The sequence below is a fragment of the Vicugna pacos genome, chromosome 12, assembly GCF_048564905.1.
Source record: "Vicugna pacos chromosome 12, VicPac4, whole genome shotgun sequence".
NCBI lineage: Eukaryota > Metazoa > Chordata > Mammalia > Artiodactyla > Camelidae > Vicugna > Vicugna pacos.
The window spans coordinates 60,032,153-60,048,326 of record NC_132998.1 but is presented as its reverse complement, the minus strand read 5'-3'; the positions used below and the strand labels follow the sequence as shown (position 1 = coordinate 60,048,326).

Here is a 16,174-nt window from a genome sequence, read left to right as displayed (position 1 = left end):
TCTACAAGGTGCCACTTTTTACCTACGAGGCTAAGGAGAGAAGAGAGCCTGGTGGATGAGGGTGGAGGAAACGGCACTCTGCAACACTGCCAATACTCTGAGCGTGGGAACCGGCAGTGCCTCTGTGAAGCAGCACCCACCAAACCAGCAAGCTGCCCACCCAGCAGCCAGCCTCCCTTCTTCCTCCCTGGCACAGCCCCAAAACGGTTCCTCAGGTGAACCTGCATTGGGCTAAGCCAATCATAACGGTCCTTTTCCTTGCCAGTGATTGGCTTGGCCACGGCCATGTGACATCATCCTGGCCAATAGAAAGGAGGGAAATCAGCCAAGGGGCTTCTGGGAAAGATTTTCTTCAGACTTAAAAGGGGGACAGAGGAACTAACCCCTTTTCTGCAGCTGTGTGCCAGGGTATTAAGAAGAAGGCAGAGCAGAAAGACAGACCAAAGGTATTTAATGATCATGTCTGACCCCATAAATTAACTGACCCCAGAACTGCTCCACCTCATTTAACATGTGAGATTATAATAAACTCCCATTTTGAGGAAGAAATTCTGTTACTTGTAGCCAAAAGCCTTCCAAATGATACAATGTCCTTTCTCTTTGACCCAGAAATTTCCCTTCTAAGAATTTAACCTACCAAAATCCTTGTAAAAGCCCTCAGTTATACTTGTACAGGGGTGTATTTTTTAAAGAATAAAAAGTTAGAAGAGACCTTAATGCTCACCAGTAAAGAATTAACTTAATCAGTAATCTGAGTTACGGTATACCCATACCACGGAATACAATGCAGCTGTTGAATTTATATGTATTGTCAGAGATGGCTCTGTACATGGTTGAGAAAGGGAACAAAAAGCAGAGTTTAGAACATTTTGTGTTGTATGATTACATCTGTGCAGTGTGTGTTTACATAAAGAAGGAGTTTGAGAGAATATTCTCCAATTTAACTGGTTCTCTGGAGACTGATCTGCCAAGAGGCAGCAGGACACAGACGACTTTCTTTTCTGCTTTCTATACCTCAGAATGGTTTGGATTTTTTGCAGAGAGCAAGTATTAACCCTGTAATCTAAGATAAAAAATGAGACAACTGACTTGAGGCCAACAGTAGGACAGGGGCCAAATGGGAACCAGTAAGTTTTTAAACCCAGTGCTCCAGGACTCCCCAAGTGTCCATGGACTGTTCTTTCCAAGGAAAAGACCAAACCATTCACTTGAGAACCATGAAGGAAACACATTGTTTTTTTTTTTTTTTCCACTTTGGAGAAGGGCTGAAGATGACAGAATTTTAGAGACTCAGATCTTCATCAGACCAGGAAGGGACTGTGCCAGCCTCATCAAAATCTTAATGTCTGGCCCTACACTTGACACAGAGCAAGTGCTCAGGAAATAGTGGCTTGGATGAAAAAGAAATGGATGAATGAATATCAACTTATCCAACCCAGGCATTACATAGATAAGAATAAGTGAATGTTGAATAAATAAATCAGAAAAACTGATACCAAAATAAATTAATCGGGTGATAATATTAACATTTCTTGAGTGGTTACCATGTGCCAGGAGCTGTCATGATCCCTATACACATAATATCTCAAGGCTCGCACAACCCTATGAAATATCTAGGGACTGCTATTATTCCCATTTTGCAGAGGAGGAAACAGAGGCACAGAGAAGTTAAGAGACTTGCTCAAGATCACACAGCTGGTACAGGTGGAGCTGGGATTCAAACCTTGGCAGCCTGTCCCCAGAGCCCACAGACATCACCATTACCCTCACCATCCCCCATTCAGCCATCAGCCCCAGCCCCAGGGCCCTCAGTCTGTCATCATGCTCAAGTCCTCCCCACCCCCAAAATAACTCCCTCCTCTGATCCTGAATCCCCTTCTGGCTAACACACAACCTTGGTTCCCTTTCTTGGTCACGTTTTGTGAAAGGATTTCCTAATCCTGGACCCTCTACCTGGAATGCCCTCCTCCTCTCTACCCCCACCTTAGGCAACTCCTACTCATCCTTTAAGACCCAGCTTGGAAGCCTCCACGTCCAGAAAGTCCTTCCTGGTGCTGATCCCAGCTGGGTTAGCGTTCTTTCAACTCAGCACATTCCAAACTTGACTCAGCAGCTTCTCCCCTAATCCTGCTCCTCCTCCATTATTCCCTAACTAGATCCAACCATCATCCAATTTCTTCTACGTGGACCTCCAAAACACTCCTCCCTTCTTCTCCCGTCATCTCCACGAGCAGGCCCTCATCACCTCTGGCCAACAGCCTCTAACAAGCCCCTCCAATCTGCTGCTATTTGGTGGCCAGGGATATCTGACACACGCCAGTGTCACTCGCCTGCTTAAAACGCTTCCAAGTGCGTGTGTGTACACGCGAATGAATGCAGGCTTAAAAAAAGGTGAAAAGTGAATAAGCTCTGTAGTCAAGTAAGGTACCAATGCCAGTTTTCTGGTTTTGATAATATATATTAGCTGCATAAGGTATCACCATCCAAGGTCGCTGGCTAAAGGGACTCTTTGTACTATTTTTGCAACTTCCTGTGAATGAAAAGTTAAAAAACAAACAAACCTTACATGACACTCACTACCAGGAGAACAAAGGCCAAGCTGCTCATCCAGGGTACACAGCGCCCATGGCCTGGCCTGGAATGTGACACTCCAGCAACTTCGGACCGTCCTGCTTCCCGTTCAAGCTGCCCGCTCTTTCTGGAACAAACTTGACTAATGCTCAGTGCTTCTTTAAAGTCCAGCTGAGGTGGCTCCTCCTCCAGGAAGTCTTCCTTCCCCAAACCCCACCCTAGCACAGCATCCCAAGCTCACCACAACCACTGCTCTTATCCTAGGTAACTGAAATTATGTGCTCATGTCCCCAGACTCCCCCTAAACTAGGAACTCCTTGAAGGCAGAAGCTGCATCTGATTCATCTCTGAGCAGCACAGAGACAGTGCCCAGGAACACAATCTGAGTAAGTGCAGTCTCGTGAATCCTAGAATAACAGTGAAGGTGCCGATTTCAGTCATCACTTATTAAGCACTTTCTCCTACCAGATATTCTTAGAGCTTTAAGTATAATACTTAATCTTCATAACACCACTTAAGAAAAGTATTACCATCATCCCCATTTTACAGATGAGGAAACCAAAGCACTAGGAAGTGAACTGACCTGCCAGGGTGACTGTAAGTGATGAAGCTGGGCTCTGAACTCTGGCGCCCACACAGTGTCACTGCTCAGCTCAAAAATCCTTCCCCAACAGGCTGCCTTCAACCTTGATCCACACTCCACCCACCTGGCACTCACCTGCCCCAGGTTTCCTGCAAAAGCAGCAGTCAGTACAGTCCGCAGACAGGGCACACACCACCTGGGGTCACATCATCTCTACGCCGGGCCCTCCTCTGACTACCAGGCCCTCGATGGCTTACCCACAGAGACCAGGAAGGCTTTAATTTCACAGTCCCTGACCTCACTAGTCAGCTTTCCAGGTCTGCATTTATCCCTTCCCCTGTCTGTCCACCTTCTGCTCCAAGGAGGTCGGGGAGGGGTCTCAGCTTGTTTCTGGAGGGTGTCAAGCATGCTGGGTGTCAAGCAACTTCTGTGGCGGGGGTTTTGAACCTGGGGCCCAGGGAGAGAATTCAGGGGTCTGTGACCATTTTTCAGGGGTCTGGGAAAACACTTTTTTTTCCACTAATTTCTACCTGCTGTTAACGTTGCCTGCTATCATGAGCATAGGCAATACACTGCAGGAGTGTTGGCACAAGAAATCACGACTTTTCTGCTGTCACATTTCAGCTACTGCAGATGTAATAAAATATTGTTCACCCTCACCACAACCTTGAAATTACAGTAGTTACATTAGACTCACTGCTTGATCTTCTTTTTTCAGTGCATTGATTAAAAAAAAAAAAAGCCCAGCTGTAGTTCAAGAGAATTGGTTTCCTTTGTAATTCTGTGTATTTTACTTTATGCATTTAGAGAGTATTCTGAGAAGACATTCCTGGACTTCCCCACGCTGACTGCAGAGGTGATTGAGAAGCCCCGTTCTCAGGAATCATGCTGTTTATCCCTACAATAATCTCAAAAGTAGGTGCTAATATCCCCTCTTTCTACCAAGATGTGAGGCTTGTAAAAAATAAAGCATAAAAAAGGAAAAAACCCAACAACAACAACAAAAAAAACCGAGTCTTGAAGGGATCCTTGACTGGCCCAAGGCCCTGTTGCTGCCAGGGAGAAAGGCTGCAGGTATGGTGTGGCCTGGGGCTCCACCAGGAACCTTCTGGAATGGATGTGCAATGGATGCCCACAGGCCTCAGCAACCTGCACTTTGTTTTCTGTTAACTGGTCACCTTGAACAGAAACCAAAGTTCAGGAAACTTGCCCCAGGCCTCCCCCACTGCCCCACCAAAAGCCAAACTAAGAGTCAGTCACAATGCATAACCCTCACCCGCCTACAGCATTCTGGTTACAAAAGGCTTTTACTTTCTTAATCTTGTCTGTCGCTACCAACAACCTGAGGGCCAAACTGCACAGAGGAGTTCAAACCCACTTGCCTCTCCAGGGGCCCAGGCTCCACTCCAGTTCTCCATCACCACCCACCCACCAAGGTACTGAAATGAGACATTTAAACAATAACTTTTTTTTTAATAGAAAAGTAACGTAAGTTCATTGTAAAACCCTTGGGAATTATGGGCAAGTATACTTTAAAAACAAAAAAAACAAAAAAACACAGAACTCGCCCAGAATCCCAGAGCTCAGAGCCTTATCATTCTTTTTTTCTGAGCAATTGGAAAGTCATTGCTCTGTTCACGGGAGCAGAAATCCTTGTGGTCGTACCACCTGGGCACCAAGAGTTTCATGGGCTGCTCTGCCTGTATCACTGCCAGGAGACAGGCTGGGGAAGTGCAGAGCCCTGAGCTGGGTTGCAGTCCCAGCCCTGTCCCACACTGGTTTTCCAGGCATCAATCCGAGCTTCTATTTTGTCATTTGCAAGATGGAGCTAATGACACCTACCTTGTAAGACTATTTTGCAGATTTAAATAGTGCCCCCATCCCCCAACACACACACACACCAGTAGGTCTGAAATTTGCGTTTCTCCTGAACTGGGCACTGTCAGAGAATGCTTGGCAACTTTCAAAATTATCCTGAGTACTTTTTAATCAGTCAACACAGATTTCTTTGTGGTTTCTTTCTAGGCCACTCTTTTTTGGCAAGGGCTGTTCTGGACCACCCTGCTACTATTATTCATTTATTCAACAAATAACCACAGAACACCTTCCTGTGCGATGGCTCTGCTAGATCCTGGGGAACAAGGTTAATAAAGTCCCTGGCCTTGGGGAGCTTTGTGGTCCAGTGTGGAAAAACAAATAAACAGGTCCCTGTTAAATGCACAAGATAAGCAAAGATATAGATAAGAGTTACAAAGAAACTAAAATAGGATACGTGGCAGGGAGTGATGGGGGTTGGGGCCAGGAGCTTAGGGCAGGCCCTTCTGAGAAGGTGGCATTTAAGAGGGACAAGGAGCCAATCATGGGAACATGCGAGGTGGGTAAGGGCACACTGGGCACAGGGGACGGCAAAGGCAATGGCCTGAGGTGGGAACAAGCTTAGAATTCAAGGGAAAGACAGAAGGACAGTGAGGCTGCATACTGGAGTGAGGGCAGGCCAAGTAGGAAGCAAGGTGCCAGGCACAGGCTGAAGCTGGTCAGAGAGCTACATATAGCCACGCTGGAGAGCCAGCGCTGGGTTCGAGGTGTGCCAGCACACCACTGGGAGGTTTTCAGCAGAGAAGGGACAGGGTCTCACTTAAATCTTGAGAAGTACCCTTTGGCTGCTGCATTGAGGATGGATGACAAGAAGAGAAGCTGGAAGACTGGTTAGGAGGCTACTGCAGTAGTCCAGGCCCAAATTACGGTGAGCAGTGGAGAAGATTCAGGAACATTCTGGAGGTTATTAAATGTCCCTGGCAACCACAACCACACCCTCACAATGGGTGGTCTTTTTCTGAGTAAAGGTAGAATTATTCAGAGAGATACATACTCCATAGACAGAGTGCAGGCTGCTTCAGAAGGCAAGAGAAAGGAGATACAGGGTTGGGTGCTCAGTTTAAAGTCAGAGTAGTTACACACCCCACAGACAGCGTGCGGGCCGTCTCACTCAGAGGGGAGCGCAGCCTGGGCAGGCTCTACAGCCTTCAGAGTTCCTTCATTTGAGTCTCAGAGCAAAGTCAAGGTAGATGGGGCTGAATCAGCAAGAGGGCAGGAGACTGAGGCCAAGACTGACGAAATGATGGTGCCCCAGCTCACGCAGCTACTGTGTGCTGGAGCTGGGGACGAAAGCCAGGACTTTGAACTTCCTGCCCTGGGTTCCTCTGCCTGCAGAGGGACAGGGTGTAACACGGAATATGCTCCAGAGAACGAGAGCACAGATGAGCCCCTGAAAAGCCCGAAGGGTCAGAGCCCTGACCTTGCCTGCAGCCCCCAGGGAAGTGCTCAATGCATGCTCGCTGGCTGACCCTGGCTCTTGGACTCAGGGAATCTAACCTCTGGCTCCTGCCCTGAGTCACAGTGTGGACAGGACAGGAAGAATGGAGGGTGGGTGACCCCTCAGTTTTCTTCTGAAAAACAGGAACCTCTCTTACCTTGAACGATTATCATGAGGGTTAATGAGAGACTGTGGGCAAAAGCACAAGACAAGTGTTAGATAAGTAGGGCTTCCAGACAGGTAAGAAAAGCACTCCATGGAGATGGAAAGAACTTGAAGGCATCTCTTCTGCATGGCAGCTAAGTCCTCGGACTTGGGAGTCCTAGCGGCCTGGCTCCCTCTGACCCCCTGCTCGACCTCAGTCCTGTGATCTTGGAGCCTCAGTCTCCTCATCTGCAAAATGGGGCTGCTAATAATCGTTCCTGTCTCATAGTGTTATTAAGTGGATTCAGTAAGAGGCAGCTCAGAAAGCGCAAGCACGGTGCAGGCACACAGCAGTGGTCCAGACACGGAGGCTGCTGTCACTACTGCCACTATCACTGTCAAGCCCGTGTCTTAGCCTGATTCAGGCCTCAGGAATTGCTGCTGAACTGAAGTGACTACAGGTGGCTCCTGAATGCAGAAATGCTCCTGCCCCTTCCGTCTGGGCCTCCGTGGCCTGATGGGAAAACAGCGCTGACACACCTGCAGAAGCCATCAGGGTGCCTGCAAAGAAGCAGACTTACTAGGAGAAATAAATAAGGTGGGAAGGAGCCCCAGAGCTGGTGATGACAGGGGAAGGAAAACGAGCCTGTTTTCTATGGGCCATTAAACGTGATGAAAGGAGCTGGCTTTTGTGGAGGCTCCTGGGAGATGACACGTAGCAGTCACTCCATCAACCCAGGCTGAGGCTCCTGCTTTGGCTGCAGCCAGACTTCCTCAGAGGACACCTCCACCTTCTGCTGTCTGAAGTTCACCTCTGAGACCCCATCAGTCTCGTCTACCTCCCTTCCTCCCTCCCAACCTAACCTAGTCCCCCACAGGGCCGACTCAAGAGCCAGACCGCCTGGGGTTTGCCCTTTAACCCTGCCACCAACACAATGTCACTTACCCTCTCTGTGCCTCGGTTTCTTCATCTATAAAATGGGGATAATTATAGCACTCACCTATAGGGCTAGTATAAAGGTAACAAGCTCCTCTTGGAAAAAGCACTCACAACAGCTGGCCACTAGCTAATTGCTGGGTTGGTGTTTGCTGAATTATTATTTTTTCTAATTTAAACCTCTCTAGTTCCTCTCCTCTGAGTCTCCTGTCCTGATCCCTGGGCACTGGGCTTCTCCCAGAGGTTACCACCAAACATCATCAAATCTCAGGGCTCATTTTCAGAAAAGGAAACTTGGGCCTGGAGAACCCAAGGGACCATGGTGGCACAGCCTGTCTTCAACCTGAACTCACACCTGCCCCCACACCGTGGCTATAGCAGCTGATCTGCCCGCTCCTACCTTCCACTGCCCTGCCTTTGTCTGTCTCAATGCCTCTCCTTAGAATGCCCTTTCTCTGGCCTTTCTCAACCCATCTTTCAAATTGTTTAAATGGCACTTCTTCTCAGAAGACCTTCCACCCCCAGGGCAAAATCAATCTTCTTCCGCTACACTTGGGCATAATTCAGTTTGACAACACAATGGCTGAATGTGTCCTCCTGGCACCTCCACTGGGGCCTGGGACACACAGGGTGAGTCAGACCCAGTTCCTGTCCTTGGGAAGCTCAGGTTAATCATCCATAACTTTCTCCTTTCCAAGCTGTAAACTCCTCTGAGGCATTGAGCTGGGCCCTGGCAGGCACTCGGGCAGTGAACTTAATCTCCGTGCTCCCACCACCGTTGTGCCTGCTCCAGTCATGCTTTCCGAAATCTCCTGAGGGTACCTGTACTGGGCCAGCCCGTGAGGCCGTGGGACACAGAGCTAGTTCAGTGAAACTCCCCGGCCTGGCGGAGCCTGCTGACCTTTTTAGCTTAAGGCTCCACCCCTGGAGCATCTGCCAATTCAGACCATCTTGGTCTCTGTTCTTGTCCACATACTTGGGGTGGAGGTGATCCGATTCTGACACCAGGTAGCACACTCAACAGTCACACAGAACTGACTTCAAATCCAGCTGGGTGACTTTGGGCCAGCCACATAAACCCTGTGTTCTTCAGTTTCTTCATCTGTGAAATGGAGACAATAATGCCTATCCCTTATGGAGCCACCGTAAGAATCAGAATGTATGTCAGCCTCCCAGTGTGGAAGCAATTGTGTGAACCCAGAACTCCCTATGTCTTCTCCACCCCGGCCAAGCCTCCACACTCTTTCAAGCTCAAGATCACTTCCTGGAGGGAGCCTTCCCTAGCTTTCCCAGGCTACCCTGAGAGCTTTCTTCTCTCCACTGCCACCACACTGACCCCGTAGTGACCACTTCCTTGTTCACTCATTGGTTCGCTAGAGTTAACCTCTCTCCTGCCCCTCTAAGTGGCAAACTCAACCCAAGGCTGCCCCGCAGCATCACGCTATGCTCACAAGAGGCCCTTGAAAAGTAACTTGCTAAAGTAGCCAGGGCTCTGGGAAAGGTGAAGGTTTGGAGGCAGAAAATCAGGCAGGAATCCCAGCTCCTATGTGACTTTCCTGGGAGAACTTCAACTCTCTAAGCCTCAGGTTTCTCATCTGGAAAATGAGGACTGAAAAATGTCGAGCTGACATGGTTGCTATGAAGGACAGATGAGCCAAAATGTGTGAAAGACCTTTTGTTATAAACTAAAAAATGCTATTTTAAAGGATTATTATTTTCATATTCTCAAATCCAAACCTGCTGACGCTTCAACTTTCCTATACCTAAGCCTCAAGAGACTAGCTCATCCCACAGAGCTTCTTAGCCCCCAATAATCCACCAAAACCCATATTCTTAAGTGTCCATCCTAAATAAAAAGCCAACAGCCTAGAATTCACAGCATCCATGGAAGATAAACCTCACTCCAGCTCAGGGGCCACAAAATCTCCTATCCTCAGATCTCAGCCCTCTTGGACACAGCTTAAGGAAGCCCACACCTTAAACCTGCTCCAACTGTGTTTGGCCAGGCATCATTTCTAGTTTGCAGTCCAATTTCTATGGGAAGTGAAAACGGGGAAAGACCACCAAGGTGGGTGTGGTTGTATGTGTGGAGAGGGAAGGGGAAGTCTTGGTAGTAGAATTAAAGACTCTGCTGGAATTTTTTTTTTTTGATTCTGCTTGAATTCTGTGTCCAACAGTTGCTAAATGTACTGTAATTATCACATTTGTGTGAAAATTCAAAGATCTGCATTCTGCTATTTCCATGGGACTCATGAATTGCAGGCGCCGAAGAAAAATGGTAAAAAGTTGGGGTTCAAAGTCTTGTACCCAGGAACCAGTCTCAGTAAGCAACCCCATAGAAATGAAATCCCTGACAAAGCTGCTGTGGGCCCCAGGCCCCTACTCTGGGCCCAGCCAGCCCCCTTCTCCAGCCCTCATTCCTTCTCCAGCCCCCGCTCTTCCCCATTAAGGCCATTTTGGCATCACAGCCGTCAGGGTCTGTCACAGTGAATTGTTTCTACGTGATTTTTCCCCCTGGGAATCTGCTTTGTCTCTGTGAAAGACCCCCAAACCAGGCGCCTTATATACACTTGAGACAGGCAGATTTTAAGGGGAAAGCCGCGAAAGGAGAGAGCAGGCCTGGAGGGGTTCCTGACGCCCGCTGAGGGCGGGAGGGGGTCCGAGGCTCCCCAGCACCCATCTCCCCGGGGCGTCCCCCAGGCTCTGGAGTTGTCCCCCGCAGCCACCACGCTCCTGTCCCGACGACGGGCCCTTCGCAGGCCTCAGAGCCCAGGGACTGATCTCGCGACCGGAAATGCCCCCCTGACCGCGCCCCCCGTTCCTGCCGCCCCCTCCCCTGGGCCGGCCGCAGGCCCCGGATCCCCGGGCTCGCGTGACCACCGTAGCCGGCAGGAGCGGCCTGTCGGCGGGCGCGGTGCTCGGCCCGCGCTGCGGTCCTTCCAACCTCCGGCACTGCGGGACCAAGGCGCACACAAAAGGAAGGGGCGCGCTGCCAACCACGTCCCCTACAACCCCCTCGACCCCCATTGCGGGGACGGGCGAAGCATCCGCGCACCCCAAAGCTCCGGACGCAGAGAGAGCCCCCCACGCAAGAAAATTCCAAGACACCCCCCGGGGGTTGCTGAGGAAGCCAAATCACCCAGCGGCAGGTGCCCCCGGTCGCACAATAACTTTGAAACTTTGGGTCAGGGCACGGGGATCGGGAGGGGGAGCCCCAAAAAGGCGGAAGGGGGTGGGGGGGCTACTTCTTTATTTTTGCAAAATGCACTTTCCGGGTGGCCCCGCGCAGCCCCGGCCCGGCCAGGGTTTCCCGCGCCGCCTCCCGGCCCGGCGCGGTCCCCGGGCGCCCCGAGCCCTCCCGCGCCGGCCGCAGGTTCGCGGTCGGGCCCCGGCCTCTGCCCCGCCGGGCTCGGGCCGCGCGCAGCACTCACCTCGGCCGGGCTGCGCTCCCCGCGGGCCTGCGCCGAGCCCGATAAATGGTATGCTATGACTAGAGGTATGATTACGTTATTATTATTAGTAATAATAAGTGTAAATGCTATTTAATTACGGGCGGCCGCATCCTGCTCCCGGCGCCGCCGCCCCGGCAGCTCCGTCCATGTGGCTCCGGAGCGCTTTACTTTCATTTCCAGCCCCCTCGGCCGGCCGCTCGCGGCAGCACCCGCTGGAGGCACGATCTCCCTGCAGTTCTTCCTCCTCGGGTCCTAGAGCGCGTCTCCCCTTGCCTGGCGCCGGGGGTGGGCGGCGCGGGCTGCGCACCTGGGGGCGGAGGGGGCGGGGAAGTCCCCCTTCCCCGTGGAAAGCTCATGCCTGGCATTCACCTTTATTTTCTTTGAAAGTGTCCTTCCCTCTTAGGGCTTTTCTTTTGGCAATTCTGCATTTCTGGGCGGACACTGGTAAAACTCGGCGCCTCCGCCCTTCCTCATGTGTGTAAAAAGCTTCCGGGTTTCCAGATGCTTTCGTTGAAGGCTCCCCAAACCCTTGCTGCCTTGTACCCTTTGCATGGATGAAGACAAGAGGCTCAGAGAGGAATCAGGACCTCCCTCTGCTGTTGTGGTATGTATGGGATGTTTCCCGGAAGGACTTGAGGCTGCTTAGAAGACCAAGAAGGAAAGGGGAAATCACCGAAGGAGAAACCAGCTGTGAGCATCCCTGGCACTGCCTCAGAGCTGGCCAGGTCCAGGTTGGATTTGAATCCAAAGCTTCAGATTCCAAATACGGTGTCATCCCACACAACCATCACCTGCCTCATTGATTCCTCAGAGTTCTCTCTCCTCATTTTACACACACATATGTGTATATATATACATATATATGTATGCCTGTACATATATATTTTTTAATTCATTGAGGATCAGCTGTGAGCCTAGCTGATTTTAGCTTTACAAGTGTTATCTCTTCCACATTTGTGCCAGACATCATCTTAGAAACTGGAGACAAATTTTAAACATGCTGTGGTAAATGCTATGAGGGACAATAAACTGGCACAATTTACTTAATTAATTCCTCACAGTAATCCTAGAATATCAGTTCTAGCATGCCTATTTTACAGATGGAAAACTGAGGCTTGGAGATTAAGTGACCTGTCCGAAGTAGCAATTCTGACTCCAGAGTTTGTATGCTTTACATGGCCTCCAACACTTTTCAATGTCTATCTTAAAGGAGCCTTGAAAAGGGAAGAAAAAAATGCACCTGCACCATCAGAATTTCTCAAACTCTTCATTCTGTGGATGCCCTCGCTGCCCTCACTACTCTAAGATTAACAAACAAAAAGGGAGCCTCTGGCATGAAGAGGATGGACATTTATGTCCAGAAACGAAAAGCAAAGTCTGGTGGCCCTCAGACATATGGAGAGGTGGGGCTTGTTTAAAATGAAGATCCCTAATTCCCCCCCCACACAACCCCCCACCCCGAGATTCTGACTTAATATATCTGACAAGTACAACCTTGGGGATTCTGAGGCTTAGTGGGAAATCAACCACTGGGTCACCTGTGATAGATCCAAGATCATGGGCTAAAGGCAGCCACAGACAGAGCCTGGCAATTTAGGACGGCTGGGTGGTATGGTAGGGGTATCACTGAGGCAGTGTTAGGAAGACCAGGTCCATTGGAGTCCCAACTCTGCCACTTGCTAGCTGTGTGACCCTCGGTAATCTTGCAGCCTCACTTTCCTCATCTGCAAAATAAGGATAAGAAAACCTAATCAACATAGAGTTTGTTTCAAGTACTATAATTAAATATAGTACAGTGCCTAGCCCACAGGGATGAGTAAATGTTAGTTCCCATATCCCCTGTACAATTTATGATGAAACACTCTTGACAATTTATCATATTAGGTACCACTGTTATTATCAGTACCCCCCCCCCATTTTATGGATGAAGATGCTGAGGCCAGCTGGACTACTGACTGCATCTTGCTTCAAATGAACTAGCTGGTAAATGGTATGATGATTCCACCATCCCAGGTTGCCAGTGGAAGAGGACTGTCTGTTATTTAATGTGGATTCAGCTGGACAACAGCCCTCCCCTCTGCTGCCCTCGTCTCTTGAATTAGGCATCAATAATAGTTAAACTATCTGAGCTTCCTGCGATGGTAAATGGGCCCTAACGAGACCCCAGAGGAGGTGGTGCTTTGGAGAGAAAGGCCCCAAAACTGGCACCAGCAGGTTGCCCTATGTCCCCACATTAAAACTTAAATAGCAGTAATAGCCACTACTTTTTATTTACTATGAGCCAAGCATGTTGTACATATTGATTCTCTTACCTTCCCCCAAACCCTGTAAGGTAGGGACTGTTTTCACCTGTTTCAGTGTGGAGAAACAGACACAGAGCAGTTAAGCGACTTGGTTGAGGTCACACAGCTAAGAAAGAGGCAGAGACAGAATGCAGTCCCAGCTCGTCCATCTGTAAGATCACAGCATCATGACATGGATATCTTCAATCTGGGGGCATCAACTGGTTCCCACCAAGGACCTGTCACCGGAGTGGGTCGCTGGAGAATGGGAGTCAGACATTCATGCTGTGAACTTTGAGGAACTGACAGATACATCACTCAGTTATCCCTTTTCCAGGGAGCACCTCCTGCTCCAGGCTTAGGTTGGCCATGGCCTGGACCGCAGAGATGCCTTGTTTTGTTTTGTTTTGTTTTTTTCAGAGATGCCTTGTTGTCACCTGGGGAGAGCCTGAGTACATGGCAGTCTTAGTGCAACCATGTATGGTGTTCATTCACTGACTCAGAAACATTCATTGCCAGGCCTTAGGCTAGGTCCTGGGACTGCAGATAAACCCCTGTCCCAACTGCTCCAGCACAGTCCGAGGTCCCAGCCCTCCAGCAAGGGGTCTTCACTTGGGGTTTAGGGAAAGACCGTGAAGATGAATGCACAATGTTAGACTTAGGTTGGGGATAATAAGAGTACTTCCCCCCTGGGGTTACTGTGAGGAGTGAGTTCCTGCATGCAAAACATTGAAAAATATGTGATTAAATAAATAATAAAAACATAATGCATACTCCTGGAAAACAGTCCATAGAATTCAGATTCTCGAAGGTGAGGGTGATTTTTAAAAAAAGAGAGAGGGGTGGACCCGTGAGCCTAGAAGTATAATACAGTGAATGAGATGCCGGTGATAAAACACGGTCACATTTGTCCCCAATATGCTTGCAAATGTTCAAGGAGACAGAAAGTTGAAAGAACTGTACAACCCTAGCTTATGCTACATTGTTAACATTTTGCTATAGTTGCTTAATCATGTACTGATCCTTCCATCCATCCACTCATCAATTCGTGTAACATTTTTGTTAAAAACAAAACAGGTAATTTTTAACTTTCTTCTTTATGCTCTTTTGCATTGATACTAATTTTTTTAAACTGCTGTCAGTTTTCATTTGAAAAATGAAATTATTTCCATTTGGAAACAAAAGAATTCTTGAAAGAGAAAATAATCTACCAAAAGGGCTTGGTGCCAGGAAACTCTTCATACACGTTAGAACTTAATTTAAGCTCCTCCCCAGTCACCATCCTTTTTCATCTCATTCATCACTGGATTCCAGAAGAGTGCCTTGTACATAGTAGAATGCTGAATAACTATTTGTGGAGTGAAAGAATTCTTTTAATTATGGTTGTTTATCGAGGTTAAAAAAATTAGTTAAGGGAGCCCTGGGCTTGAACCCAGTGGGGAATGTGGTTTAAGTTTACTTGTAACAGACGATGTAGCAACCCCCTCCTGCAATGTGGATAGGCCAGGAGCACCTGCCTCTCTCCTCTCTCCGAGGGCCAAAGGCTAGCACCCAGTTGAATCTTGGGACTTTCTCTCCACATTCCTCACGTGTCTGACATAGTTCAGGCATTTGTTTTTGATCTGACTAAATGGCAAATCTGCAGCCTTGGTAGCTCTTCAGGAAACCAGGATAAATGTTATTTAGTCCATTTACGATTGGCAATCAAGTTTGTTTTCAGGCACTAGAATGGAATTTAAAACACTCGGTTAAAGTAAACCAAACTAATCAGAGGCAGTCTGCTTTTCTCTTCAAAACATTAAAAAAAAAAAAAAGAGGAAACAAAATAATAAAAACCACTGCACAACAGGGAGAAATCTGGAACATCCACTCTCCCTTTACTCCCATCTCACACACACAAAGTAACCTGTTTTGCCTGTTGAAAAGAATCCCAGAGATCTGGCTTCTACTATGTCTTATCTAAGTTACTGTGTAATGTGGGCAGGTTATTTGACCTCTCTGGGCCTCAGTTCACCATCTGTTGCAAAGAGGAGAGGATGGCCTAACATGATTCTGTCCGTCAAAAGCTTTGATTCCACTTCCCGGGCCAGGCAAGCTCCCAGGTGATCATTTGAAAGAGAAAGTTGGAGAAAGGGAGGGAGAAAGAGAAAAAAGATGACAAATGTGTTGCTTGGAAACACTGATGATTCTAGACTCTTCTGACTCACTGTGCAAACCCCCTTCTCCTTTTTAAATCACAGTCTCCCCATTTGAAAGGGGTTTGAGATAGAACCTAGATTCAAGAGTAACAAACAGAATCTGGATTGCTAAGGGGCTGGGTCTATGATTTTTAGCTTTGAATGTGGACACCTCCAGGAAGAACATCTCTCCACATCTCCACAAGCCCCATGGGGCTCCTATTACCACCTCCTATTACCCACCTGGTCTTTGGAAGCCATTGTTTCTGCTAAGAATTCCCTTCCAGTTCTGAAACCCATCCATCACTTGAATGAGGAGGAAGATCACCTAAGATGTTTTACTGCCCACGTTCCTCTTCCCTTTGGAAGGTCCCCATCAGATGAAAGTCTCAGAAAGTAAAACTGGAAAAGGGAGCCCGAGGATCACCCCAAGGAAAATTTAGACTATTTGATCAGTCCTAGCTGGAATCAGCACAGGAATAGCATCAGACCTAACTGAGAGCGTCTTAGCCTTCTCAGATGATGATTCATTTTAAGGAAACATCCGATGGCCCTGCCTGGAATCCAGTTCAAAGGTGGAAACCTGAAACACCTATGACAGGCCAGGCCCCAAGAGGATGCTGCCCAGATGGAGACAGTACCTGCCCAGAGGCTCTCTCAGGTTGAGGCAGATGCTGCCAAGAATACTGTTAACTCTGACTATGAAGAAGCTCTC

At 48.6% G+C, this 16,174-nt stretch overlaps 1 protein-coding gene and 1 long non-coding RNA gene across 7 annotated transcripts in view; one reads left to right on the top strand and one right to left on the bottom strand.

Annotated features, from left to right (window-relative positions):
• Nucleotides 1-16,174, bottom strand: part of ZC3H7B (zinc finger CCCH-type containing 7B) — a 57,819-nt gene that overhangs the window by 37,785 nt on the left and 3,860 nt on the right. For 2 of the 5 annotated variants that reach the window (XM_015241656.3, XM_072973592.1), the window contains 3 exons: nucleotides 13,313-13,540; nucleotides 12,539-12,724; nucleotides 11,370-11,638 (listed from right to left, as the gene is read on the bottom strand). The gene's annotated coding sequence lies outside the window, so the exon portion shown is untranslated. Of the gene's footprint in view, nucleotides 1-10,979; nucleotides 11,345-11,369; nucleotides 11,639-12,538; nucleotides 12,725-13,312; nucleotides 13,541-16,174 lie in introns of those variants that run through there. The other 3 variants (XM_072973591.1, XM_072973594.1, XM_072973593.1) reach the window with 2 other exon arrangements.
• On the top strand, nucleotides 245-5,279 carry LOC140700517 (uncharacterized). Of its 2 annotated transcripts, XR_012078928.1 has the most exons (4): nucleotides 245-446; nucleotides 2,866-2,957; nucleotides 3,962-4,069; nucleotides 5,180-5,279. It is a non-coding gene; the product is annotated as an uncharacterized lncRNA (long non-coding RNA). The 2 variants fall into 2 exon arrangements; XR_012078927.1 differs by lacking the exon at nucleotides 5,180-5,279 and having other exon boundaries at nucleotides 3,962-4,853.